The sequence below is a fragment of the Peromyscus eremicus genome, chromosome 2 (genome assembly GCF_949786415.1).
Source record: "Peromyscus eremicus chromosome 2, PerEre_H2_v1, whole genome shotgun sequence".
NCBI lineage: Eukaryota > Metazoa > Chordata > Mammalia > Rodentia > Cricetidae > Peromyscus > Peromyscus eremicus.
Window position 1 is genome coordinate 130,519,314 of NC_081417.1, and position 27,068 is coordinate 130,546,381.

The window sequence follows — 27,068 nt, forward strand, 5'->3', positions numbered from 1 at the left end:
CTTTGGCTAACACTCCCCTGCCCCCGCAAGCAAAACTCAGGATACATCCCAATGGTGATTTTTTTAAAAAGATTTATTTCATTTTATGTGTGTGTGTGTGTGTTTGTGTGTGTGTGTGTGTGTGTGTGTGTGTGTGTGTGTGTATGTGTGGTGTGGTGTATGTGTGTGATGTATAGATCAGATAACAACGTGTGGAAGTCAGTTCTCCCATTCTGCCCTGTGAGTTCCTGGGTCAGGTTGATGACAAGCACCCTTACCTGGTGGGCCATCTTCCTGGCACTCATTTGCTTTTTAACTTTTTAACTCATTTTAAATTATATATATATATATATATAAATTAGTATTTTTAAAAACAGGTTCTTTCTAGTGCAGACCAGGCCCATAGAGATCCTCCTGTCTCTGCCTCCTGAGTGCTGGGATCAAAGACGTGTACCCCTACTCCTAGTTAATCATTTCATTTTTGAGAGTAAAGTAATAAATGACCAACTGTTAGGTACAGTTGTCTGTTTTCCTTTTTCATTGGTTTTTATTTATAACTTTTGGGGCTATCTAGCCATATCTATTTATTTATAGCTCTATATATAGCATTGTGGCCATTGCCCATGGATCAGCACTAATCTGTATATAAGATCTTTGATTCTATAACATTTTTCATTTAAATTTATTTTTTTTAGGTCTATTTATTTATTTATTTTGTTTTTTTTTTTGGTTTTTCAAGACAGCTTTGCGCCTTTCCTGGAACTCACTCTGTAGACCAGGCTGGCCTCGAACTCAGAGATCTGCCTGGCTCTGCCTCCGGAGTGCTGGGATTAAAGGCGTGTGCCACCACCGCCCGGCAGGTTTATTTATTTTTATTTTATGTATGCCTATTCACTTATGAAGGCCAGAAGGAGTTAGATCCCCTAGAACTGGAATTACAGACAGTTGTTAGCCACAAGGGGGGTGCTGGGAATCAAACCTGATCCTCTGGAAGAGCAGCCAATGCTCTTAACCACTGAGCCGTTTTCCAGCCCTTGGTTTAAATTTTTTAAAAAGAAAAAATTGCCTAATTGGCTTTTTTTTTTTTTTTTTTTTTTTTTTTTTTTTTTTTTTTGGTTTTTTGAGACAGGGTTTCTCTGTGTAGCTTTGTGCCTTTCCTGGAACTCACTTGGTAGCCCAAGCTGGCCTCGAATTCACAGAGATCCTCCTGGCTCTGCCTCCCGAGTGTTGGGATTAAAGGCGTGCGCCACCACCGCCCAGGCTAATTGGCTTTGATGGTCAACTTGACACAGCCTAGAGTCATCTAAGAGGAAATTCTAAGGTATTACCTAGATCAGATTGGCTTGTAGGGACTGTCTTGATTACTAATAGACGCAGTAGGGCCCAGCCCACTGTGAGTGACACCATTCCTAGGAAGGTGGTCCAGGGCTGTATAAGAAAGCTTGTGGGGCTGGAGAGATGACTCAGAGGTTAAGAGCACTGCCTGCTCTTCCAGAGGTCCTGAGTCCAATTCCCAGCAACCACATGGTGGCTCACAACCATCCGTAATGAGATTTGGTGCCCTCTTCTGGCCTGCAGGCACACATGCTGTATACATAATAAATAAATAAATCTTAAAAAAAAAAAAAAAAAAAAAGCTTGTGAGTGGTTGAGCTTGCAAACAGCATTCCTTCCTGGTTTCTGATTCAAGTTCCCTTTTGAATTTCTGCCCTGATTTCCTTCAGTGACGGACTGTGACCCGGAAATATAAGCCAAATAAACTCTTTCCTCTTCTAAGTTGCTTTCAGTGAGAGTGTTTTTCTTTTTTTTTTTTTTTAGTCTCAGCCACAAAAAGGAAACCAGAACAATGGTATTTCCATGCTGACACAGGAATGTCAAGTAAACATCGGAAAAAGACAGGGCTGTACCTGACGTAAATAAAGATCTAACATCAGTCTGGGTAACTGGCAGCTGTCACTGACGTAAGTCACTCTGAAGAACTGCCAGCTGTATGATTTTTTTTAAAACATTTTATTAGGGCATACTTTAAGTACAATAAAACATACAAATCAATTGTAGCTTCATTTGTCTTCATGTTTCCATCACCTGGATCCAGACTGGAATAATCCCAGCATTCCAGCAGTCTCTCTCCTTTCCTCTGCCAGTTACGGCCACTTGATAGGTCACCCCACCTGGTATGCCCCCGGTGGACTAGTGGTGTGAATACGTCACCCCACCTGGTATGCCCCCAGTGGACTAGTGGTGTGAATACTTCACCCCACCTGCCGTGCCCCCGGTGGACTAGTGGTGTGAATACGTCACCCCACCTGCCGTGCCCCCGGTGGACTAGTGGTGTGAATACGTCACCCCACCTGCTGTGCCCCCCTGTGGACTAGTGGTGTGAGATCTCAGACTATTCATGGTAATCAGCTGTGTAGTCTTTTGTGTCTTCGCGTCTTTCTTTCTTGTCTTTCATTTTAGTTTAGTTTTTTAAGACAGAGTTTCTCTGTGTAGTCCTGGTTGTCCTGGATCTCACTCTGTAGACCAGGCTGGCCTTGAACTCACAGATTCACCTGCCTCTGCCTCCCAAGTGCTGGGATTAGAGGTAGCATCTTCATTTCTTTCAATCCAAAATATGTGTTAATCCCAATGGAGAGAATAAAACCACTACCACAATTTGAGCCAAATTTGCAGTAAGCTTGATTTTTTTATTGAGGTGCACCCACGAGCTGGCCAGCAACTGCCTTCTAATTCCTGTTAAAGAGAACAGGCCTGAATCCATTTCTTGGGATTGGTCAGTTAGATTAGTCCATCCCAAGTATCCTCCATCCATATGGCTAAAGACTATTCCCCTTCTTTTGTCCAATCTATGGGTCCTGGTGGATAAAGGCATGCCTTTTGCATGGCAAGACAATATCAGGGTGTTTCCTATGATAGGGAGCTTTTTATTTCCCCTGTCAAGATGCATTTAGGTTCCATTTGCATAGGTTGAAAACAATAACAACAAAACTGTTAGCCACAGGACAAATTGGTGCAAATTTCAGCAGCAGGAACACAAAGTTATGTGAGACAGTCAAACCTTAGAAAGTTTGTTCTTTAGCCGGGCCGTGGTGGCACACGCCTTTAATTCCAGCACTCAGGAGGCAGAGCCAGGTAGATCTTTGTGAATTCGAGGCTAGCCTGGTCTACAGAGCGAGATCCAGGTAGTTGCAGGATAGCATGGAGTTTGGGTTCCCCAAGAGCAGCCTCTTGGGCAACTTGACCTGAATGGTTGATACCTTGTGTTTGGGGACTGTTGTCTTTTTGGTGTCCGGGCCAGTGAATAATGGCCAGTTCAGATGGTAGCCAGATGGCCTCTAGTAACTGGACAATTTCATGTTTATTTTTAATAGTCTTTCTCTCTGAGGTGAGTAAGCCCTTTTGTTTATCTATCTGTCCATGAACATCAGCTGTGGCAAAAGCATGTCCGTGTAGATGCTCACCTTTTTTCCCTTCAGCCTATCTTAAAGCCTGTGTCAGAGCAATTGTTTCTGGGCAGATGTGCCTCTCGACAAGGTTTGTGCCCAAATGACCTCCTTCAGGGCCTATGACCACTGCCCCGCCCCCAGAGCATACCTGGTTCTTTCTTGAACGAAGCTGCTGCCATCCATAGAGAAATCTGCATCCCTGGTAGTGAGGGGAGCATCTGACAGGTCAAGTCACACACCTTGGATAATGTCCAGCATCTCCAGGCAGTCATGGATGGGCTCCTCAGGGTCGTCATCCAGCAGCAGGGTGGTGAGATTAGTGGCCAAGGATTTATCCACAGTCAGTCTGTCCTTATCTAAAAGAAGGGCTTGGTACTAGGTCAGACGGCATTAGACATTCGCCAGCCTCCACTGTGTGTGGAGATGTTACGCTTAGAATCTATCCCAACCTGAGCTTCGTCAGCTTCTTCTACAAGAATTGCAGTGAGCCGGGCGGTGGTGGCGCACGCCTTTAATCCCAGCACTCGGGAGGCAGAGCCAGGCGGATCTCTGTGAGTTCGAGGCCAGCCTGGGCTACCAAGTGAGTTCCAGGAAAGGCGCAAAGCTACACAGAGAAACCCTGTCTCGAAAAACCAAAAAAAAAAAAGAATTGCAGTGACTGTGGTAACTCTTAAACAAGGGGGCCATGCAGAGGCTACAGGGTCCAGTCTCTTTGAGATGTAAGCTGTGGGCCTTTTCCAGGGACCCAGGGTCTGCGTCAAGACTCCCTTTCATGAATGTAAAGATGAAAGAGCTTGGAGATATCAGGGAGAGTTAATGTGGGGCCTGTACCAGGGCCTCATTTAAGTTCTTAAGGGACTGTTCATGTCCCTCAGTCCGTCCCAAAGGGATGCTACCCCAACCATGGCAACGGGACTGGCAATCTCAGCAAACCCCGGTATCCAAAGACAGCAATATCCAATAGCTCCCAGAAATTCCTTCACTTGCTTCATGGTGCTTGGAGTTGGGATTTGCAGAATGGCTGCTAAGAGGGCTTGGGACACTTTTTTATCCTTCTCTCTGCTCGTATCCCAAGTAAGTAACCTGGGGTGAGCAAATTTGAGCTTTCCTTTTTGAAACTCTATAGCCTAACTGGGCTAGAGTTTCCAAAAGGCCTCAAGCGGCTCTTGTGGGGGCCCCAAAACCGCTTGACCACACGGCTGCCATGACAGGCTTAGGGGCCCAGACACAGCTGCCATGACAGGCTTACTGGCAGGCAACACCCGGATCCTGGAAAAGCCATAAACTGACACCACCCAGGGATGGGCCAGGGATGAGGAAGTACCTGACATCCCAAACATTCCAATCCTTAGATAAGGTTAGATAAGATGGACAGATGTCCCTGAGCTTAGCACACACCTATTTCTCTTTTACAGATACCGCTAGACAAATGTCAGTCAGATTTCCTGAACCCTAGAAATCTCCTCACCCCAACCTCTGCTATGATGAAAACCCTACCCCACCTGGGCTCTGGGCTCTCTGCTCTCAACCCTGTGTCAGACAGATAGAGAGACCAAGCTCCAAGCTTGAAATAAAGGCTCTTTGCTTTTACATATGAGACTTGGCCTCCGTGGTAGTCTTTTGGGATCCCTGAAGTCTCAAACAGTCCTCCTCATCCTTAGCAGTCAATAATAAATCATCTATATTTAAAGCAAGGTTACCTCAGGGTACTTACTGTGGAAGACACCTAAATCCTGGGTGAGTGCTTCATTGAAGATGGTGGGAGTTTTTGAACCCTTGAGACAGTCTGGTCCAGGTTAGTTGTCCTGGTATCCTCAGTTCAGAGTCAGCCCATTCAAATGTGAAGGTAGCCTGACTTAATTTTGACAGAGGGATGGAGAAGAATGCATCTTTTAAGTCCAGTACAGTGTAAACTTTATGCTCGGGTGGTAATACACTAAGCAAAGTATAGAGATTTGGAACAGTTGGGTAAATGGATTCAACCCTCTTGTTCACTTCCCTCAAGTCTTGTACTGGTCTACAGTCCCAAGTTCCAGGCTTTTGGACAGGTAACAAGGGGGTATTCCAGGCTGACTGGCAAGGAATATGTATGCCTGCTTTAAGGAGGCACCTGAAAGGGATCTTAATCCCTTCCCTGGCTTCTGAACTGATGGAGTACCACTTGACTCAAATGGGCATTGCCCTAGGTGTTAGGTGCACCAGGATGAGTGGCACATGTTTTTGCCAAGCCAGGAGGATTGTCCTCTGCCCGAACTGTAGGGATTTCCTTTTTTCCATTCTCCTTCCAGGGAATGGGTTGGATTTGGAGGAGCAGATATTCCTCATTTATTGGGTAGGGTATAGTTAAAGTCTTAGCAGAGTCTCCCAATTGCAACCTAGGAGAGTCTCGTGAAAATGATATTGTTGCCTGGAGCTTGTTCAAGAGGTCCAGCCCAGCAAAGGGTAGGGACATTCAGGAATAACAATAAAAGAATGAGTCACGGTTCCTTGTCCTAGGTTAACGGCCCAGTCAGTGGACCATTTGTATTCTTTGACATCCCCTGTTGCCCCCTGTATTTCCATTGTTTGGTTGGTAAGGGATCCCAGGGGATTCTGTAATACTGAATGAGTAATCCCTGTGTCCACAAGTTGGCCCCCTATGGTGAAGGTTACCATAGTCTCAGGGCCTAGTTCAAAGGAGCCTCAGCCTCACTAATCCTCCACAGCTAGGATTGACTTGGGTATGGGCGGGGGGGGGGGGGGGGGGGGGGCTACCTGCATGGACATTCCTTTTTCCAATGACCCATTTCTTTGCAGTAGGCACATTGGCCCTTTTATCATGGTGTGCATGGGCGGAGTTGAGAGTGTCTGGGGCTTGTAGTGCAGCATATCCCGTCTTCTTTATCAGATCTTCTTGGTTGTCTCTACCGTCAAACACCTTCTGGGCTGTAGGGGAGCAAGGACCAAAAGAGGTGCCATGCCAGGACCAGGATTGGAGAAGTTGGGACGGCCATATGGGGTTCCCTGGTGGGTGTGGGGAAGGGAAAAGACTGGGGGTGGGGAGAAGATAGGCAGAGGTAGGGAAAAACTAGATGGTGGGGTAGGGGTAGATGGAGACATGGGGGCAGAGTGAGGCCTTGGTGGTGGGGACTCAGGTGGCCAAGGTGGAGGTTGAGATGAAGAGGGGAGAAGAGGGTAAAGATGACTATATGAGGAAGAAAGGGTTCTTCCTCCTGTGAGTCCTGCAGAACTGTCTTCAAAGGGGGCTTGTTGGTCTCTGCTACAGGCCCTCCAAGGGTCTGGCTTTCAACAACCAGGGCTTGGCCACCTTGCCTGTTGCAGACCATACAGACCTTCATGGGGCAGGGGTTGGAAGTTGCTTCAGCCCAAAACAAGATTTACACAATCTGATCTGTGTGCCCGGGTTTACTGAGGGTGACATTAACCACTGCCACGGGAGGGCCAGTCTGCTAAGCCCAGATTGCAGGGACCCCCAAGACCACCATGGAGACTGAATCCCATATGTAAAAGCAAAGAGCCTTTATTCAAGCTCAAGCTTGGTCTCTCTGTCTGTCGGATGCAGCAGTGAGAGCAGAGAGCCCTGAGCCCAGGTAGGGGGTAGGGTTTCTATCATAGTAGAGGTTGGAGTAAGGGGATTTCTAGGACCCTGATTGACTGACATTTATCTAGGGGTATCTGTAAAGGGAAATAGAAACTATCAGGGACATCTAGTGATCTTTTCTAATCTTTTTTTGTTTTTTGAGACAGGGTTTCTCTGTGTAGCTTTGCATGTTTCCTGGAACTCACTCTGTAGCCCAGGCTGGCCTTGAACTCATAGTGACCCACCCACCTGTGCCTCCGAGTGCTGGGATTAAAGGTGTGCACCACCACCACCTAGAGCTTATCTAATCTTACCTGATGGTTGGAATGTTTGGGATGTCAGGTTCTTCCTCTTTGATGTTGGCCCATCCCTGAGTGGACCTCTGGGTGGTGTCAGCTTATGGCTTTTCCTGGATCTGGGTGTTGCCTGCCAGTAAGCCTGTCATGGCAGCTGTGTGGTCAAGCTGTTTTGGGCCCCTACAAGTCAACCCCAAATGTGGGCCATTCAGTTTCAAAGAATGTTTGGAGTTGACTCTTGATGATAGGATAATCATAGTCCTCCTTGCAGCAGAATGAAGTTTATCAAAATTCTTTAGAACACAGGCTAGAGGGGCGTTAGGCTTGCTAGTCTAATCACCCATACTGTTCATTAGTTTAGTCACCCCAAGTCCAAAATAAACCAATTAACACAGAAAGTACAAAAGGCAGAAGAGGACAGTAAAAATGAAGCCAAAGACAAGACAACGGGACGTAAAACCAGACCTCAGGTGGGTGGTGGGACAGCTTGCTTTTTGCCCCTATGGGAGAATATTAGGGTCCTGTCGAACCTCCTCCACATCCCAGGTAGGGATCCTCCAAAACAGAACCAGACTACACCTCACCAGGAGGCCTCTATAGATGCCTGCTGCTTGTCTCAGCATGAAAGTTCGCCCTGATAGTCCTCAAACTGAAGGCACCCTCAAGGCACATGCCTCCTGAGGCAGCCACCCAGCACTCCCCCCACTGGAGTTCCAGAACGAAGGTCCAGGTTTAGAATTTGGGTGGGTGGTCTGAATCTCACTGGGGTCTCCAGAAAATGTTATTCCTAAGGGCAACAATAAGACCACTACCACAATTTGAGCTGAATTTGAAGCAGATTGATTTGTTTTTTGTTGGGGTGCACCCAAGAGCTGACCAGCAACTTCCTCCTAAGTCAGTTAAAGAGAACAACCCCCAAAACCATTTCTGGGGGCTCTTTTAAGTAGTAAAGTAATTTTACAGAAGAGAGACAATGGGGAAATAAGGAGAATTTTTTTAAAAGCCCTTAAAAAAGTCATATGGTCACCATGTGATTCGGGAGGGTTCAAGGAGGGTCAGGGAGGGTCAGAGTATTCTCAAAAACAAATTAAAGTCATGGGTTGGGGAAGGTCAGATCCAGGAAAACAGAGCAACTCAGCACTTACAGTAAACAGAAACTTACTATAACAATACAGCCTAACGGCTCCTGCCTTCAAAATGAGGTCAGGCGGGTTCCTCGTGTGTGAGGTTGACTCACGGTTTACTGTTAACATTTTGTGCTTTTTTTCCTCTTATCTTTTTGTTTGTAGTTTTTTGTTTTGTTTTGTTTTGTTTTGTTTTTTCGAGACAGGGTTTCTCTGTGTAGCTTTGCGCCTTTTCCTGGAACTCACTTGGTAGCCCAGGCTGGCCTCGAACTCACAGAGATCCGCCTGGCTCTGCCTCCCGAGTGCTGGGATTAAAGGCGTGCGCCACCACTGCCTGGCCTTGTTTGTAGTTTTTGTTGTTGTTTTGAGATAGAGTTTCCTGTGGCCCAGGCTGGCCTTGGCCTTGACTTCATTATGTAGCTCAGGAGGATCTTGTGATTCTTCTGCTGCCACTCTCAGAAGCTGAGATTCCGGGTGTTTCCCACCGGGCTGGTTGATGATCAGCTAGGTGTGACATCTTGTCTGTCAGTTCCACACGTGTGGGAAGAGGGATCCTCATTTGAGGAACTGCTTCTGTCAGATGGTCCTGTGGGCACATTTGTGGGGCATTTCTTCATTGCTAATTATGTGAGAGGGCCCAACCACGGTGAGCCTGGTCTGCACTTTTGAGGCACTTTTGAGGCAGAGGCAGGTGGGTCTCTGTGGGCTTGAGGCCAGCCTAGTCTACATATCAAGTTCTGGGCCAGCCAGGGCTACATAATGGTACCTCATATCAATCCCCACAACTGCCCCCATGGGGTGTGTGTGTGTGTGTGTGTGTGTGTGTGTAAACAAGCCAGAGGAAGAAAGCCAGAACGAAGTGTCCTTCATGGTTCTTTTTTGGTTTTTCGAGACAGGGTTTCTCTGTGTAGCTTTGTGCCTTTTCTGGATCTCGCTCTCTAGACTAGGCTGGCCTCGAACTCACAAAGATCCGCCTGGCTCTGCCTCCTGAGTTCTGGGATTAAAGGCATGTGCCACCACCGCCCGGCTGTCCTTCATGGTTTTATCAGTCTCTAGCCTCCAGGTTCCTACTTTGAAACCCTTTCTTTCCCCAAGTTGTTTTTGGTCCTGGTGTTTCTCACAGTAACAGAGAACCAAACTGAATAAACATTCTTCCAACAGAGCTTCCCTCACCCAGCCCAGCCTGTTCTTTACTAATGCTATGTAACACGCTTCAAAATACATTTGACCCGGGGAGACTGCCGTCCTGTGCTAGACTGCTTGCTCACCTAGTACCACAAACATAATTTAATTAAAAATTTTGAAAGTGGCTCAGTGGTTACAAGTACTAGCTGCTCTCCCAGAGGATCCGGGTTCCACTCTCAGCACCTACATGGTAGCTCACAACCATCTGTAACACCAGTTTCAGGGCATCTGAAGCCCTCTTCTGGCCTCTTGAGGGCACCAGGTATGAAAGTGTTATACAGACATATATGCAGGAAAAATACCAATGCATATAAAATAAGTGTGAAATAAATAGATAAATAAGGGTCCCTGAGATGCCTCATCTGGTAAAGGCTCCTGTCTCCAAGCCTGATGACTTGAGTTTGCTCCCAGGGTGGAAAGAGAACTGACTCATGCAGGTTGTCCTCTGACCTACACACACACACACACACACACACACACACACACACACACACACACACGAAAGAAAGAAAGAAAGAAAGAAAGAAAGAAAGAAAGAAAGAAAGAAAGAAAGAAAATGTTTTTAAAAATTGCCATTCTGGGGGCTGGAGATATGGCTCAGAGGTTAAGAGCACTGGCTGCTCTTCCAGAGGTCCTGAGTTCAATTCCCAGCAACCACATGGTGGCTCACAACCATCTGTAATAAGATCTGGTGCCCTCTTCTGACCTGCAGTCATACATGCTGTATACATAATAAATAAATCTTAAAAAAAAAAAAAAATTACCATTCTGGCACTGGAAAGATGGCTCAGAGGTTAAGAGGACTGACTGCTCTTCCAGAGGTCCTGAGTTCAATTCCCAGCACCCACGTGGTGGCTCACAACCATCTGTAATGAGATCTGGCTCCCTCTTCTGGCCTGCAGGGATACATGCAGACAGAACACTGTGTACATAATAAATAAATAAATCTTTTTTAAAAATTGCCATTCTGCTACTGGTGGACGTTGGAGCTGTCCCAGAGTGGCCCGCCATGAGGAGGGCGGCTCGGAGCCTGCTAGGGGCCTTCCGACAGAGAGAAGCAGCTGGTGAGGCCTACCTTTTCCCCTAGTGGTGACAGTTTTGGCTTGGAAGTGACAAGGGGCAAAGGCCTTGAGTAAATATTTTCGCCATCTCACAAGCAAGGTCTTGCAGGCCCAGCTTGGTTCTTCTCCAGCGTCCCCTCTGGGGTCGCACCTGATTTTATCAGTCTTCTTAGTAATCCTTTGTAGAATAGAACAATTTTGCTTTTGTGTCTTGGCCAGGAATTGCTTGATCCAAAGTTCTTTTTTCTTCTTATCACATTTTTTTTTTTCTTTCAGTGATAGAGTTTCATATACCCCAGGCTGGCCTCAACCTCACAACACAGCTCAGGGTGACTCTGAACTCCTGATCCTCTTGCCTCTGCCTCCCAGGCGCTGGGATTACAGGCCTTCACTGCCTGCCCAGCTCGATCCTGGGATTCTTGAGAGGACTCCTGGTAAGGACTAGGGTCAAGTACACACACTAGGGTAAAGGAAAAGAGCAGATTTGTAAGGGTCTGAAAACAGAATGTTCTCATTTTTAAATTTGGAGGTTTGTGTATATATAGATAGACGCATTCTATAAAATAAGAGATGTCTGACTGTCTGACTTGAATAGTTAGTTAAGCTTGGCAAAGAAGTTAAAATATTTTCTCCAGCTTCTGTTTTACATTAGAATTCTAAAAATACTGAATAAGAATTTTGAGTCAAGGTACTGGACTCAGTGGTTCAAAGCATTTGCTACTCTTGCAGAGGACTTTGGTTTGGTTCCCAGCACCCACATGGTGGCTCACTATCTGTAACTCCAGTTCCAGAGGATCCAGTGCCCTCTTCTGACCTCTGCAGACACCAGGCATGCATGTGGTGCACATAGATACATGCAGGCAAACCACTCACACATAAGTAAACACATAAACAAACAAATAAATAAGTAAATGTTGAATCAGGTACATGCCTGTAGTCCCAGCACTTAGGAGGATTGTTGCAAGTTTGGAGCTAGCCTATTCTAACAGCAAGTTACAGGCCACCCAGACCTATGTAGCAAGACCTCGTATAGGGGGCTGGGTATGCAACTCAGTGACCAAGCTCCTGCCTAGCACATGTGAAACCCTTGGTTCCCCATTAGTTACTTTAATTATTTCTCTTCAGAGAAAAAGAGAACAATACCAGCAAATGATGGAAAACTTGGGGAGTTCTGTGTGATGGAGTGTTGACTAACAACAACTGGCTTTCACAGGAAAGACACCCTGGTCTGCAGGAATTGCCAGTTGCTGTGGTGTAAATACTGTTACCTCGGCTCAACTGCCACAGATTGCTGGTGAGCCTGTAAACTGGTACAACCACTTTATAAAACCATTTGATGACTATATGGGTAACATATGGGAAAGGACTGGAAGCAAATTCTGCTACTAGGTATGCATGCCAAAAGACACACATTGGTTACAACAGTTGAAGACTGAAAATCTAAGCCTGGCTGTGGTGGCGCGGGCCTTTAATCCCAGCACTCCGAAGGCAGAAGCATCTCTGAGGTCGAGTCCAGACTGGTCTACAGAGCGAGTTGAAGGATAGCCAGGGCTACACAGAGAAACCCTGTCCCGAAAAACAAAAACAAACAAACAAAAAAGTCCTAAAACAAAAAACAAAAACCTGAAAAACTAAAATGCACACATGGCAGTATACTCATGCAATAAAATACTATACCTCAGTGAAAATGGACAAGCTACTATACATAACAAGATTAGGCTCATGAAAACACGAGAATGTAGGGGGAGCAAGATTATGTACAACTTGTGGCTGGGGCTGGAATCTCAGGGGAAAGTAACATTTCCCTTTCCCTTCAATGGGGAAATGACAACGGCCCTGATCTCAAGACCATGTCCTGTGGCTGATCCCAGCTTCTCTGATGAAAGACAGGGATACCACGTCACACCTAGAGAGCAAGTTCCACCATCCAGTGAAAAGAATTTCTTTCCTTTTGGCTCTTAACCTCTCCGTTTCCCCCCCTAAAATAATATTTCTTAAGTATCACTGCAGAAGTGTAGATATCTTTTAAAAATATCATAGATATGTATATATAGTTGGTTTTGCCCCTTTTTGTACTTACCATTAGATAAATATTTAAACAAAACACCACCAAATCTGAGTGATGACTCCATATAAATTTATTTTATTTTTTATGTTTATGGTATTAGGGATTGAAGCCAGGACCTCCTGCATACAAAGCATGTACTCTTGGCTACACCCCCAGACTATTTCATTATAAAAAGTTTGCCTATTTTTTAATATGGCTACACACACAAAATATTGTGTCAATTTGTCATAATTTCTTTAATGCTCCTTCCACTCTTGCCTACAGTAATTAAATCATTCATTTTTGTTTTTGCAATTAAAAGAAAACACAAGAATGTGCTGTCTAACCACAATTATATGAGGTTCAAAGCCCAATTAAACTCCCTCAGCTAGTGGTTACCTGGGGAGGACCGAAAGGAGTGTGATCAGAGGGAGACAATTTTCTAGTTGGTCACTGCTAGCGACTGAAACCTTCAGAGGCCCCCATTTCCATATCCTCAGGGACTAGAGCCTTTAGAGGTTGTGATATGAGGCCAGCAGAAGGCAGTCATGTGCAAGCTAAGAAGAAAACCCTTACCAGAAGCCAGCCCTTCCACGCCTTGGTCCTGGAAGTCCCAGCCTCACGCTGTGAGAAATGTGTCAGTTGCTGATGTACTGTGTGTGTTACAGCATCCCCAGCAGACTAAGCCAGTTAGGTTTACACAGATGTGTTCAAGTGGTAATTATACATAACTTATGATTAATACACTCTTCTGCATGAATTAATTATTTACTTCAATAAAGTTCATTAAGTTAATGTATTCATGTACTATTTGCATACAAAAGCAAAAAAGCATCATTATCAGACTCAACTTTTCAACATGTCTAATTAGTAGACAAATCTTAGAGTGATTCATAAATTAAACACATTACACCTTGGCCAAACACACATTTTTTTTTCCAGGGAAATTTAGGTTAACAAAAAAAGCTATTCATTTCTGTACTGAGAAGCCATCCAGACGAAGCCAAAATACACAGTATTAACCAAGCAGTTATAAATCTAGTCATATCAAAGAGAGCCTCAGTCTCCAAACACACATTTTAAGACAAGTAATTCCCCACCGAGGAAGAACCTTGAAATTATCTTCTCTTAGACCCAGTCGTCAGTGAACAATCTTCCCTTTCACAGCTTCAGCCAGTCCCCAAACTGATACCACCTAAATTCTGGACACTTCCATGAGAGGGCACTACAGTCCCACTTCTAACAGGATGCAGAAGGGCTTGTGAATTCCTCTTGTTATCTAACCTATCACCACAATTCTAGAGAATTGCGTCTCATCCAAGGAGGAAATTGTTGGCATGATAAGGAAGGAAGCAGGACTCAGCTATCCTTCACTTCCATGACCCTGGGCTCCACAGCAGGATCCTCACAATCTGATGCAGCCATTATTCCCCTTAGGATGACTGACCCTTGGCCAATGTGTTATTAGTGACATTTATTTCATCATGATGGTTCTTTAACAACAATCTGGGAAAAGTCAAAGTGTTGAGTTGGGTCTTGGGTCATCATCCAATAACCCAATTATCATCAAATGATTATCAACTTATCTTGTGACCCCAGCACCAGCACCCATCTAGGCTGATTGTTTTGGTACCACCATTACCAACTCTCATCCTCCTTCCTCCTACCTCCCTTCTTCCCAGGACCAACCCTGACTGCTGCCCCCCCCCCAAAGTTGTTTAAAGTCACCAGGAGTCTCTTGTTTGTCCAGTGAGGTAAGTCTCATGGGTGGCTTAATGATATTAGCACAACTTGATCTTAGGAAAACAAAATCCAGCGACTCTTTGTATTGAAAGCATTTCTATGCATGAACTTGGCTCATGAATACAACAGTTCCTCTTGTCATGCATGTTAACATCAACCTGGTCTAGCAATTAAGCATAACTCCACTCAGGGAGGTGTGGTGCCTAGTGCTGGGAGTGCATGCTGCCCCGGGCCTGCTGCTCACTGGCTACATGACCGGGAAAGCCTGAGAGCTCTTCACATCATTTCCTTATGAACGGGGAGCGCAATAGTACAGTTCAAGTATCCCTCCCTGATTCCCATCCTGAGGCCAGGCCAGGGATGGAGGTGCACACCTGTAACCTTGGTTCTTATGAGGCAGAAGGACCACAAGCTCAAGATCAGCCTGGGCTAGAAAACAAGATTCTGCCAAATATATATATGGTATATATAAAACCAGCAATGTATATATATGATATATATATAATCAGTAATATATATGATATATATAAAATCAGTAATATGCATATGATATATATATATAAAGTCAGCAATATATATGGTATATATAAACTCAACACATATATAAGGTATGTATAAAAATCAGCAATATATATGGTATATATAAAATCAGCAATATATGTGATATATGTATATGGTATATATAAAATCAGAAATATATATGGTATATATAAATCAGCAATATGTATATGGTATATAAAATCAGCAATATGTATATGATATATATAAAATCAGCAATATATATATGATATATATAAAATCAGCACTTTAGATTTTCAAATTTGAGAATATTTGCATATAAATGAGATATTGGTTACATAGGATTCAAGTCTGAACTCAAAATTAATTTACATTTGGGCTGGCAAGATACTTCAGCAGGTATACATTTTCTGCTTCAAAGTGTCCTGTCACTTCCTGTAACATGTGCACCTTGGTGCATAAATGTAATAAGTTTTGTGTTTCATATATAACTCATACACATAGACTGGGGGGCATAATTTTATGCAATATTTTTAGTGTCTGTATTTTGGGTTTTTTGTTTTGTTTTGTTTCTTTAGTTTTTTTTCATGACAGGGTTTCTCTGTGTAGTCCTGGCTGTCCTGGAACTCATTTTATAGATCAGGTTAGCCTTGAACTCAGAGATCTGCCTCCCCAAAGCTGGGATTAAAGGCATGTGCCACCACTGCTGGCTCAGTCTGCTTTTTTTTTTTAAGATTTATTTATTTATTATGTACACAGAAGAGGGAGCCAGATCTCATTACAGATGGTTGTGAGCCACCATATGGGTGCTGGGGATTGAACTCAGGACCTCTGGAAGAGTAGTCGGTGCTCTTCACCTCTGAGCCATCTCTCCAGCCCCCAGTCTGCTTTTTTATACAATGCAGGACCACCTGCCTAGGGGTGGCACTCTTGTGGCCGCATCTCAAGACCCCCCCAAGCAAGACTATCACAGAGCCGATATCCCAAACACACACAGGGGTTTATTGATAACAAGCAAGCCCAGGCTTGGTCCGTGTCCACCACTCAACACAGCAGATGGAAGAGGATGGCCCTGAGCTCCCAGGGTGAGGGGTTTTTAAAGGGAAAAACCACAAGCAGGGTGGTACAAGTCTTGGCATCATATGATTGGGTGAGGGTGTGTAACCTTTGAATTTACTGGTTGGGGTTTACAGTTATCATTTGGGGGCAGGCCTGGACAAGTCCTAGGCTTTGTCCTTGAGCTGCCATGGGAGCTGGCTCGCCTAGCACGTACTGACTGTGGGGGCTGGCTCAGTGGCCCAGGCTCTGTCCTTGAGCTGCCATGGAGGCTGGCTGGACTCACACATTCACATCGACCCAGGCATAGAGCTCTAAGTTGGTGAGGGGTCCCAGACAGCAAACAACTAACTGAACCTTGAGCAGTCAGAGTACATGCAGAAAGGGAGCTACTGCAAGGACTATGTCTTTTGTTCATGGCCCTCCCAGAAACTGCTTGCTCAAGTCTCAGGAAACTGAAATCGAGGCCTGATCTCTGAGAGAAGACTGACAGCCTGTTATGGCATCTGCTTGGTCCTTTCAGCACAACCTACAGTGAGCTAGGCCCTCCCACATAAGTCATTAATCAAGAAAAATGCTCCACAGCCTTGTCTTCAGGCAGATCTGATGGAGGCATTGTCTCAAATAAGTCTCATTTTCCAAGAAAAAGCTTTTGTTGACAAAAAACTAAACAGGATGGTGATACATGCCTGTAATCTCACCACTCAGGGGCTGAAGGCAAGAAAATCAGTTCTCAAGGCCAGCTAGCTTGGGCTATACCAAACCATCTCAAATAAATAAATAATATAACCAGATATCACGGGGGCACTTAGAAGATGGAGCCAGGAAGATCTTGGGTTCAAGGCCAACTTGGACTACATAGTGAGTTCGAGGCCAGTATGAGCTATATAGTGAAATCTGATCTTAAAACAAACAAACACTAAACAGCAGGACTGGGGAGTGACTCTGCAGTTAAGAGCAGGTATTACTCTTGCAGAGGACCTTAGCTAGAGCTCTAGCACCTGTGTTGAGTAGCTCACAACTGCCTGTAACTTCAGCTCCAAGAAATCTGATGCCCTCTACTGGCCTCTAAGCATCTGCACTCATGTGCATATACCTGCTGCCCCCCCCCCCCCCGCCCCTGCACCACACACACACACACACACACACACACACACACACACACACACACACAGACACAGACACATGCAGTGCTTAGAACTGATCTCATACTAGTAAGTACCCAACACAAGTTGGTATTATTGTCTTTCATCAAATTTTGTAGAAAACTCAGACTGAGGGGGGTTATGTTATTGTCGTTGTTGGTGGTGGTAGGTTTTTTTGTTTTGTTTTGTTTTGTTTTGTTTTGTTTTTCTTTTGGAGACAGGGTCTCTACATGGTTCTGGCTGTCCTAGAACTCTCTATGTAGATCAGGGATCACATGCCTCTAGCTCCCAAGTTCTGGGATTAAAGGTGTGCACCACCACATTGGTCTAAGGACTGAGTTTTAAACACATCAACATTCCCAGGCTTGGAGGATGAGCAGAAGCCAGAGGAGGAGTGTGAGAAGTCTGTGGGGTGGGGGGGGGGGCCCCCCCCGGGACTCAGAGACCTACTTGTTAAGAACACAAGAAAGGGGAGGGAATGGTCAGCAGGACTTGGGTGTTTCTGAGATCACCCTATTTTGGAAGATGGCACCACCCCATAACCCCGATGAATCAGATGCTACGTCACCCAAGCTCCCCACAACCCTCAGGTAAGGACATGTTGTCAGATCAGCTGTCTCTAAGGGAAACACCCCTTCCTCCAATCAGGTGGTTCTGACGGAAATCTTGGCACCTGAGAGCTGCGGGCTGTCCCCTGATGCAACCTTAACCAACCCAAGCTCTTCTTCGGGTCGCACCACCAGCAGCGAAGCAGGAAAGGGCTCGTCGCTTTTCCTCTGATACCACCAACAGCCTTTCGTAGTGGAGGAAGCCTGTCTGAGGCACGAGCTGCTGGAAGGAGAGAAGGAGAGGATGTACCGGTCCCTCCATCCACATCTACTCACGTTCGTTCCAGGCGCGAGCCAACAAAGAGCACGTGCCTTACAGCAGGCCCTTCACAGATCGGCCCAATAACCTCAGGAAGGTACGACCCAGGTGCCCCTGCCAGGGATGAAGAAACTTGCCTGTGGCCACAGGGTAGAAAGCCAGGGTTTCTCTCATTCTGGGGTGGACAAGTCTTTAACGTGGGGGGCCTGTCTTGAGCACCCATGGCACTTCCTGTGAGATGCACGCGCATCTACCCTCAGGGTTCTACATCTGAAAAACGTGTCCAGTGACAGGCAAACATCCATGAGGTGGGGGCCCAAACTGTCCCAGTTAAAACTTTCTGCTGCTCCCCAAATTCTTTTCCAACTGCTGTCACTGCGTCGTCCGTGGGGATAATCTTGTATTAGCTACAATTCAGAACCACCCAATCTGTGTCAAATACAAATGAGCCAGTGTTCCGCAAACCCTGGGTCAGGCACACATACTGCCATTGAAACCCTGTGTTGCCTAATACCCACATTGCCTGCAAGTCTGTGTCCTCATGTCCTATCCCCAACCACGGTCCTGTCATGGAGACTCATGTGACTCATTACCCAACGTCTTCCATCGCCACCAACAGTTTCTCAGGCACAGGCCTGTTGGGGTAGACAGAAGACAGATGCGTCTACTCAGAGGCAGGGAGAGACGAGACAGGAAGCTCACAGAGACAGAGAAGGTGGGCTTCCCAAGGCCCATACTGGTGGTGTGCTAAATGGGTCGCTGCAGACCCACGAAGCCTGCTAAACCCTGCCAGTGCCTTCAAGTCCCATCCCCCTACCTGTGGATTACGTCTGGGGGTGGGGAGACTAGATTGGAAGGGTAAGGAGCTTAGGCCCAATGTGACAGCTAATCACCTACACAAGGCCTCTGCCTAGGTCACCAAGCCCTGAGCATCCCCACCCCCACCCCAGTAAAGCCCGATATCACCAGGCCCACAGCACAAGTGGGCAGAGGGAGGAGTCCAGACCCTCCCCGAATTCCTTCTTCTTCCCCATGTAAGGAGGAGAAAAGAGATGCCCACCAAGGTCTAGAGTGTCAGCAGGGACTCTGAGGGTGCAGGGACAGAGAGCTTGAGTACAGAGACATAGTCTTCCCTAACTTGAGAGATGTCGTGAGGGGCAACGGTTCCTCCTCTTCTGGACACTCCGGTTTGCTCAGGCCCTAAGAGTTACCAAGAGAGTCAGGCTGTGTTTGGGGGTAGGCAATAAAAGACTTTAAAGAGCCCACCCCAAGCTTGCTTGGCATGGTTGCCATGACGATGCCCCAGATACTCCAGAGGCGGCTGCTGGTCCTTGAAGTGGGGATGGCTGAGGCAGTGAGTGGATCTTCACACTGAGGCGGGTTGGGGTGAGAGGTCAGTGGTGTCTGGGAACATTCCTGCTGGGAAGATGGCTGGGGCTGAATTCTTCCCCACTTCAGTGCTCCAGTTCAAGCCTGTCACTGCCCTTCCCTCTCCCTCTAGCCTCCACTCCCCAGCTGCTCCCTGGAGCGGGCCAGTGTCCGAGTCTGGCTCCTGTGAGGCTACGGTGGCTCGGATGGGCAGATGCAGGTAGGCGAAGCAGATGGCCTCACAGGGAGGGATCAGGAAGTCCCGATGCAGAGGATGGTGTGAAGGCTCCAAAGTTCTAGAACAATAAAAAGCCAGAAAAATATCACCATTAAGAGGTTCAACTTTGGGCTGAAGAGATGGCTCAGAGGTTAAGAGCACTGGCTGCTCTTCCAAAGGTCCTGAGTTCAATTCCCAGCAACCACATGGTGGCTCACAACCATCTGTAATGAGATCTGGTGCCCTCTTCTGGCCTGCAGGCATACCTGCAGGCAGAACACTATACATAATAAATAAATAAACCTTAAAAAAAAAAAAAAAGAAAAAAAAAAAAGAGGTTCAACTTTATTGGCCATAAACATGACATTTAGCTTCACTGGGGCTGGGGTAAGGACCAGAGGTAGGGGCTCAGATGGAGATTCAGCTATAAAGGCCCTGGTAAAAGGCAGGTAAGGAGCTGAAATGTTACTTATCTTTATTTTGTGTGTATGTGTATGGGTGTTTTGCTTGCATGTGTGTCTGCCTACCATGTGCATGCAGTGCTTGATGAGGCCAGAAGAGGGCCCAGATCTACTGCCACTGCAATTACAGACAATTCTTAGTGGCCGTCTGGGGTGCTGGGAACCGAAACAGGGTCCTCTACAAAACAAGTGCTTTTAACTGCGGAGCCCCCTCTCCAGACTCAGATGAAGACCTTTTTAGTGTATATATTTAGTAGAATTTGAAGTCATCCTTCCATTTCATTTCTGCATTAGAGAGGATTTGCTGTCCATTCATTCCTGCAGACATCCTCTCATTCCCTGGGATTGCCTTTTCCTAGCTGTAAAATGGATAGTAACAGTGTCTAGCTCACAGATTCTTTCTTAGGAGTAAACGAGAAAACGAATGTGAGGTTCTTAACATGGAAAGTGCTCCATAAATAATGGCTTTTTTTTAAAAGTGGGGCTTAGAGACAGGAGAGAACTAAGCAAGATCACTAGGAGCTGTAGCTCTTGGCCAGCCTGCAGCCGTATCTGTCCTGGAAACAGTAGCTATGGAAAGCGCAATTTTTTTCCTCCTTAAGGAGGAAAACAACGAACTGGACCATGTGGGGAGAAGGTGACAGCACACACATTCTGAAAGGGAGAGGGAACTCTGCCAAGCGCACTGGGAACAAGCTAAAAATTTGGAACTCATCTGCCATGTAATGTAAGCAATAATTCTTGTGTTCAGGAGGCGGAGCCCAAGGATTGGGCCAACCTGGGCTACAGACCAAAACTCTCAAAAACTAATTAATTAAATCAATTAAAAGAGGAAACCAAAAAATAATTATTTGCCTGTGTGTATGTCTGTGTGCCACATGGGTGCCCACCTGGTGTAGGAGGCCAGAAGAGGGCGTCAGGTCCCCTTGGAGTAGATGGTTGTGAGCTTCCATGTGGATGTTGGGAATCAAACCTCGGTTCTCTGGAAAAGCAGCAAGCGCTCTTAATGGCTGAGCCATCTCTCCCTGCTGTCCCCTCCCCACAATTCTTTAATATTGTTCTAAGAATAACAAAGTCCCAAGGCCAAAAATAAAATAAAATAAGGGCTTTTATTGTTTAGGGGTTGTTTTATGGTGGTGGGCATCGTGTCCCAGATAAGTTGATATACACCTGAGCCCAAGATGGGTTTTTTTTTTGTTTTGTTTTGTTTTTTGTTTTGATTTTTCAAGACAGGGTTTCTCTGTGTAGCCCCATCTGCCCTGGAACACACTCTGTAGACCAGGCTGACCTTGAACTCTGCCTCCCGAGTGCTGGGACTAAAGGTGTGCGTCACCACTGCCTGGCTTTGTTTTTGGATTTTTTTTTTGTTTTTTTTTTTGTTTTTGTTTTTGTTTTTTGAGACAGGGTTTCTCTGTGTAGCTTTGCATCTTTCTTGGAACTCACTTGGTAGCCCAGGCCGGCCTCGAACTCACAAAGATCCGCCTGGCTCTGCCTTCTTTCCTGTTTTGATGCAGGGTCTCATGCAGCCCATGCTGACCTGGAGTTCACTTTGTAGCTAAGGATGACCTTGAACTCCTGATACTTCCGCCTCTACCTCACAAGGGTTCAGATTACAGGCATGTGCTATAATGCCAGGCTCTTGTTTTGTTTTTAAAGTAATTATCTAAGCCCTTCATGGTGGTTTACTCCTGTAATTCTAGTACCTGGAAGGCTGAGGGAGCAGGATTGTCATGAGATTGGAGCCAATCTACCCTTTTTAGTTTTTGTTTGGTTTTGGTTTTTCAAGACAGGGTTTCTCTGTATAGCCCTGGCTCTCCTGGAATTGGCTCTGTAGACCAGGCTGGCCTTGAACTCACAGAGATCTGTCTGCCTCTGCCTCCAAAGTGCTGAGATTAAAGGTATGGTAGCCCAGCTCCACCTGCACTTTAAAAATAATTATAAATCCAAGGAGTTTTATTTAAGTAAGGCTTTATCTATCTATACTTAATTTATTCAAAATTAAAATGGAAAGTTTAACTATATATTCATTCAAAATAACATCAACATTATGAACTGTTAACAAAAAATAATGTCTATATAGCTATGTGTGTGTTATAGTATGCAATTGTAGGGACTGAACTGGGCTTTGCGTGTGAGTTTTCTATTGCATTATTATTTATCTGTCTATTTGTATGTGAAGCACACATTTGTACATTCGTGTGGGCATGTTTGTACCAGGGTGCACTGGTTAGTTTTTGTCAACTTGACACAAACTGAGTCACTGGGAAGAGGAGGGAACCTCAACTAAGGGATTGCCTTCATCAGATTGGCATGTAGACGAGTCTGTGAGGCATTTTCTTGATTAATGATTGATGTGGGAGGGTCCAGCTCACTGTAGGTGGTTCCATCCTCTGGGAAGGCGGTCCTGAGTAGTATATGAAAGCTGAGGGCCTGTGAGATAGCTCAGCAGCCCTGATTTTTGCCACCAGCCCCGAGAGGACCTGAGTCCAGTTCCTGGGGCCCACATGTTGGAAGGAGAGTACTGCCTTTGGAAGGTTGTCCGCAGTCACAACCCATGGCCATAAACACAACGTTGGAAAGCACCTTAATGAGGAGAGCATCTTCATATACAAACAGCAGAGGTGTTTTTCCACCGAGACCTATGACTTCCCTGGGTACAGGTTTGTGTCTCCAGTTTCCAGTACCAGATGTGAATATCCCCCTGTGGAGTGGGCCTTAAGTCCAATCAGAAAGTCGGTTCTGGGGCTGGAGAGATGCCTCAGCAGTCAAGAGCACTGACTGCTCTTCCAGAGGACCCGGGTTCAATTCCCAGCACCCACATGGCAGCTCACAACTGTCTGTAATCCAGCTCCAAGTGATTTAACACCCTCATACAGACATAAAGGCACATAAAATAAAAATAAATAAATCATAAAAAAGAAAGTCAGTTCTAAGTATAACCAACCGCTCATGCCATATTGCACTAGCTGGCACATCTTGCCTAGCACTCCAGCTTAAGCATGCAGAAGCCGCAGCTGACTAGGACTTTGGGCCACAGTTCTCCGCAGCAACCTTATAGTTCCTTCTGGTACTACAAAAGCTAGCCCACAGAGAGGGGGTTTTTGGCTCAGTCCTAGCATTATTTCTTTAAGTGTTGCAACCAAAGCATGTGACATCTTTAGCAACAGATATTCTCCCTCTCTCTCTTTTTTTAATTTTTTTTTTTTTTTTTGAGACAAGGTTTCTCTGTGTAGCCCTAGCTGTCCTGGAACTCACTCTGTAGACCAAGCTAGCCTCAAACTCACAGAGATCTGCCTGTCTCTGCTTCCTCAGAGATGGGATGAAAGGTGTGCACCACCAGTGCCCAGCTCAGCCTACTTTCTTATAGCATCCAGGACCACCAGCCTAGGGGTGACACCACCCACAGTGAGCTGGGCCCAACCACATCAACCATCAGGAAAATGTACCACAGGCTTGCCCCTAGGCCAGTCTGGTGGGGACATTTTCTCTACTGAGGTTCCCTCCTCCAAAATGGCTCTAGCTTGTGTCAGGTTGTCCAAACACTAACTGGGACAGGACCTTTTATTTCTTCCACCATGTACTCATCCTTCTGACTCTGAATCTTCCTGTGGCTTCTAAGGTTTTGGATCCCACAAAGAGCTCTTTAGCAGAAATCTAACTTGCACTGTCTTTTCTGAGTACCCTGTCAGCTGTAAGATCAGCCACTCTTACATAAGCAAATCCCCACTGAGTGGTTGTAGTGGGTAGCTGTTCCAGGTTTGACCTGGAAGTACTACTCCCATTGAGGCTTCTGGTAACTGTCACACCTACCTATGACCTGCCCCTGAAGCGGGCCAAGACAAGAGCCCTTAAGACTCGAGATCTGGATGTGCTGGCTCTCTTGGTTCTTGGTGATCCTGGATGCTGGATGGTAGACTGAGCAGAGTTCTCCAGAGAACACCGCTGGACTGCACCTCACCTCTCCTGGATCCTGTGACCAACCCCTTTACTAGCTGTAAGTTACCTCAAAATAAACCTCCTTTTTAACTACGTGGAGTTGCCTTAATAAATCTCCCCCCCCCCCATAAGTGGTCATCTTGACCTTAGGCCTAATTTTTACTGCACATAGCAGTGGCTGCAGACTCAGGCAACCTGGTGACACTCTTGTCCCTTCTGTGTCAAGGTCTGAAAATTTTGTTTTAATCCTTTAACCCTTTTTAGGATATCTCTATACTCACACATTGGACCATCCCCATTCATTAAGAATGCATGCTATCCCATACCACATGGAGGGAGATAACCTCACAGGGATTTCCCTCATGAACTCTCCTCCTAGACTGCCCCTTGGGGACTGCTTGACACAGCACACTATCCCATACCATATAGGGAAAGGTAGCCATATTGGGATCACCACCTCCATCCCCACATGCCCACAGGGTGCTCCAGCTCAGTTCCATGCCCTGCTACCCCAGCCAGGACCATGCAATCACTCCTCCCAAACTTATCTCTGCTTGGGCACCATTGTGTTGGGTCACACTACTCTTGGAGAAATGTAAACAAACATCTACTCACCCCCAATGGGGAACCCATGATAGAACAAAGTAAGGATACCACAAAAATCCAACTTGGTAAACCAATGAACTTATTGGCATTACTTACAGGAATATGGGTGAAGGGTTCCTCACAGGATCAGAAATGACCACGTGACAGCTGAATCACAAAGCCCAGCATCAATGCAGCAGTCATGAAAGCTGGAAACCTGGGGCTCACTGTACAGCCTGCAGGCAGTCAACAGGAAGGAGAGTGTCTCTTCTAGGCACTTCAACAGTATCTCTTTGAAGACGGATGTCTCCTCCTGGCAGCTCAACTGGTCTTAGAGTATCTCTCAGAAGTCCTTACTGCTTATATAAATTTGGAAAGGGAGGAACCTAGTCAATCTGGTCAGTTTCAGGGACTTCCTAAAGCTTTTGAGTTGTTTCCTTCCTGAGTTTAAGGAGCTTCCCTGAGGAATGGAGTATTTCACCTCCCTTTAGAATAGTGGTTTTCAACTTTCCTAATGCTGCGACCCTTTAATACGGTTCCTCATGTTGTGGTGACCCCCCAACCATAAAATTATTTTCATTGCTACTTCATAACTGTAATTTTGCTACTGTTATGAATCCTAATGTAAATGTTTTGTTGCAGATAGAGGTTTGGTAAAGGGGTTGTGACCCACAGGTTGAGAATCACTGCTTTAGAGCATCCTGTGTCTTAAGATGGACGGTTTTATCCCAGAGTAAATTGCTACATGACAAGTACCAGCTAATTGTGTCTATTCTTTCATGTTCCAGGAAAGCTGGAGATGGTAGCTTTCTAAAGCTGAATGGCAATGAAGACTTCTCACATCTTATTACATTAATTGGTCTACCCTTATGCAGTGAGAATCATGAGCTCCAAGGTTAGAATAGGTAGCATGCAAGACTCTGTCTTCAGAAAACTATCCATCAATCTGCCTTGTACTTTGGACAGTTCTTTTACATAAGCATGATTTTGTAAGAGGCATTAAATCATTTGAAAAATACTGTTTGACCAATTTATACAGTTCTCTCTCTCTCTCTCTCTCTCTCTCTCTCTCTCTCTCTCTCTCACTTTGTTTACACAAAATTTCTCATGTATCCCACTATGAATGAAACTCGCTATGAAGCTGAGGATACTCTGATCTCCCAATCTTCCTGCTTCTACCTCCCAAGTGTTGAGATTACAGCCATGTGCCATCAAACTCATTTTCCCCCATTTTGAGGCAGGGTCTCACAGTGTAGCCCGGGCTGGCCTAGCTCAGGCTTGAATAGAACTCATAGAAATCCTCTTGCCTCAGCCTTCCAAATGTTAGAGTCACCGTGCCTGGCTTGCAGATCTTCTAAACGTTGACACATCTCGTTATACAATATCAAGAACTCAGCAGACATGCCCATTCATGGACGTTACCACCAGTCTCATTGGGCCTGGGAAGCTTCAAATTTGTAGCAGCAGATGAAACTCTTACCAGTTCTAGTTTTCACATGGAAGCTCCAATTTCATCTTTGGCAACAAACACTAATACTTCATTTCTTGAACCGACATACTCATCTCATTCATTTTAGAGAAACGGTATGACAAATACTCCTGTCCGAGAATTCCAGCTCATCATGTTGGGAGAATCCAGCTCATGAGCTTCCAGCTAGCTATCAGGCCCTGATCACATCTCAGGATCTGCCTCACTTCACAGGGATCCCCACTCTGGTAGGTAGGCACTCTGTGTTCCCTGTGGGCCAGAAGCCCAGTTCTTCCTGTAAAGAAAGCACCCTTTCCTTTTATCATACACAATATTAGAAAGGCATGGACGACAGGGTTAGGAGTTTATCCGTCAATCATTGAGTGGGGCGTGGAGGCACACCCCTATAATCCCAGTACTTGGGAGGCTGAGAAAAGACTAGGATCTTGGCTCATAAAGCAAGTTAGTTGGGGCTGGAGAGACGGCTCAATGATTAAGAGTACATTTTTCTCTTGTAGAGGACCCTGGCTCGATTCCCAGTACCTCATGGTGGTTCCCGACCACCTGTAACTCCAGGTCCAGGAATCCAAGGCTATCTTCGGATGCTGCAGTTATCGGGTATGCACACACACGTAGGCAAAACACACATAAAAATTAAATAAACCTTAATTTAAAGAAAAAGCTAGCAATTTTACTACTTCATCTAGGACATCTCTAAACAAAACTAGCCTTTCCTTCCTTTGAAAAAAAACAATCAATGCCTAGTGGCAAGAAAATCCAGAGCCTCTCAGTTCAGTTGCCAAGTGCCTTGGTCCCTGCTTACGTGCCAGCACTTTTACTCACTGTCACTCTTGTGTCCTAAGTGAAAATATCAGCAAGTGAAAGTGATAGGTAACAATTTATTATTGTTAGCAAATAGTCTGTGCCTGTGGATACTCTGAAAGGACCTTTGTGCTTACAGGGATCTGTGCATGTCTCAAGAATT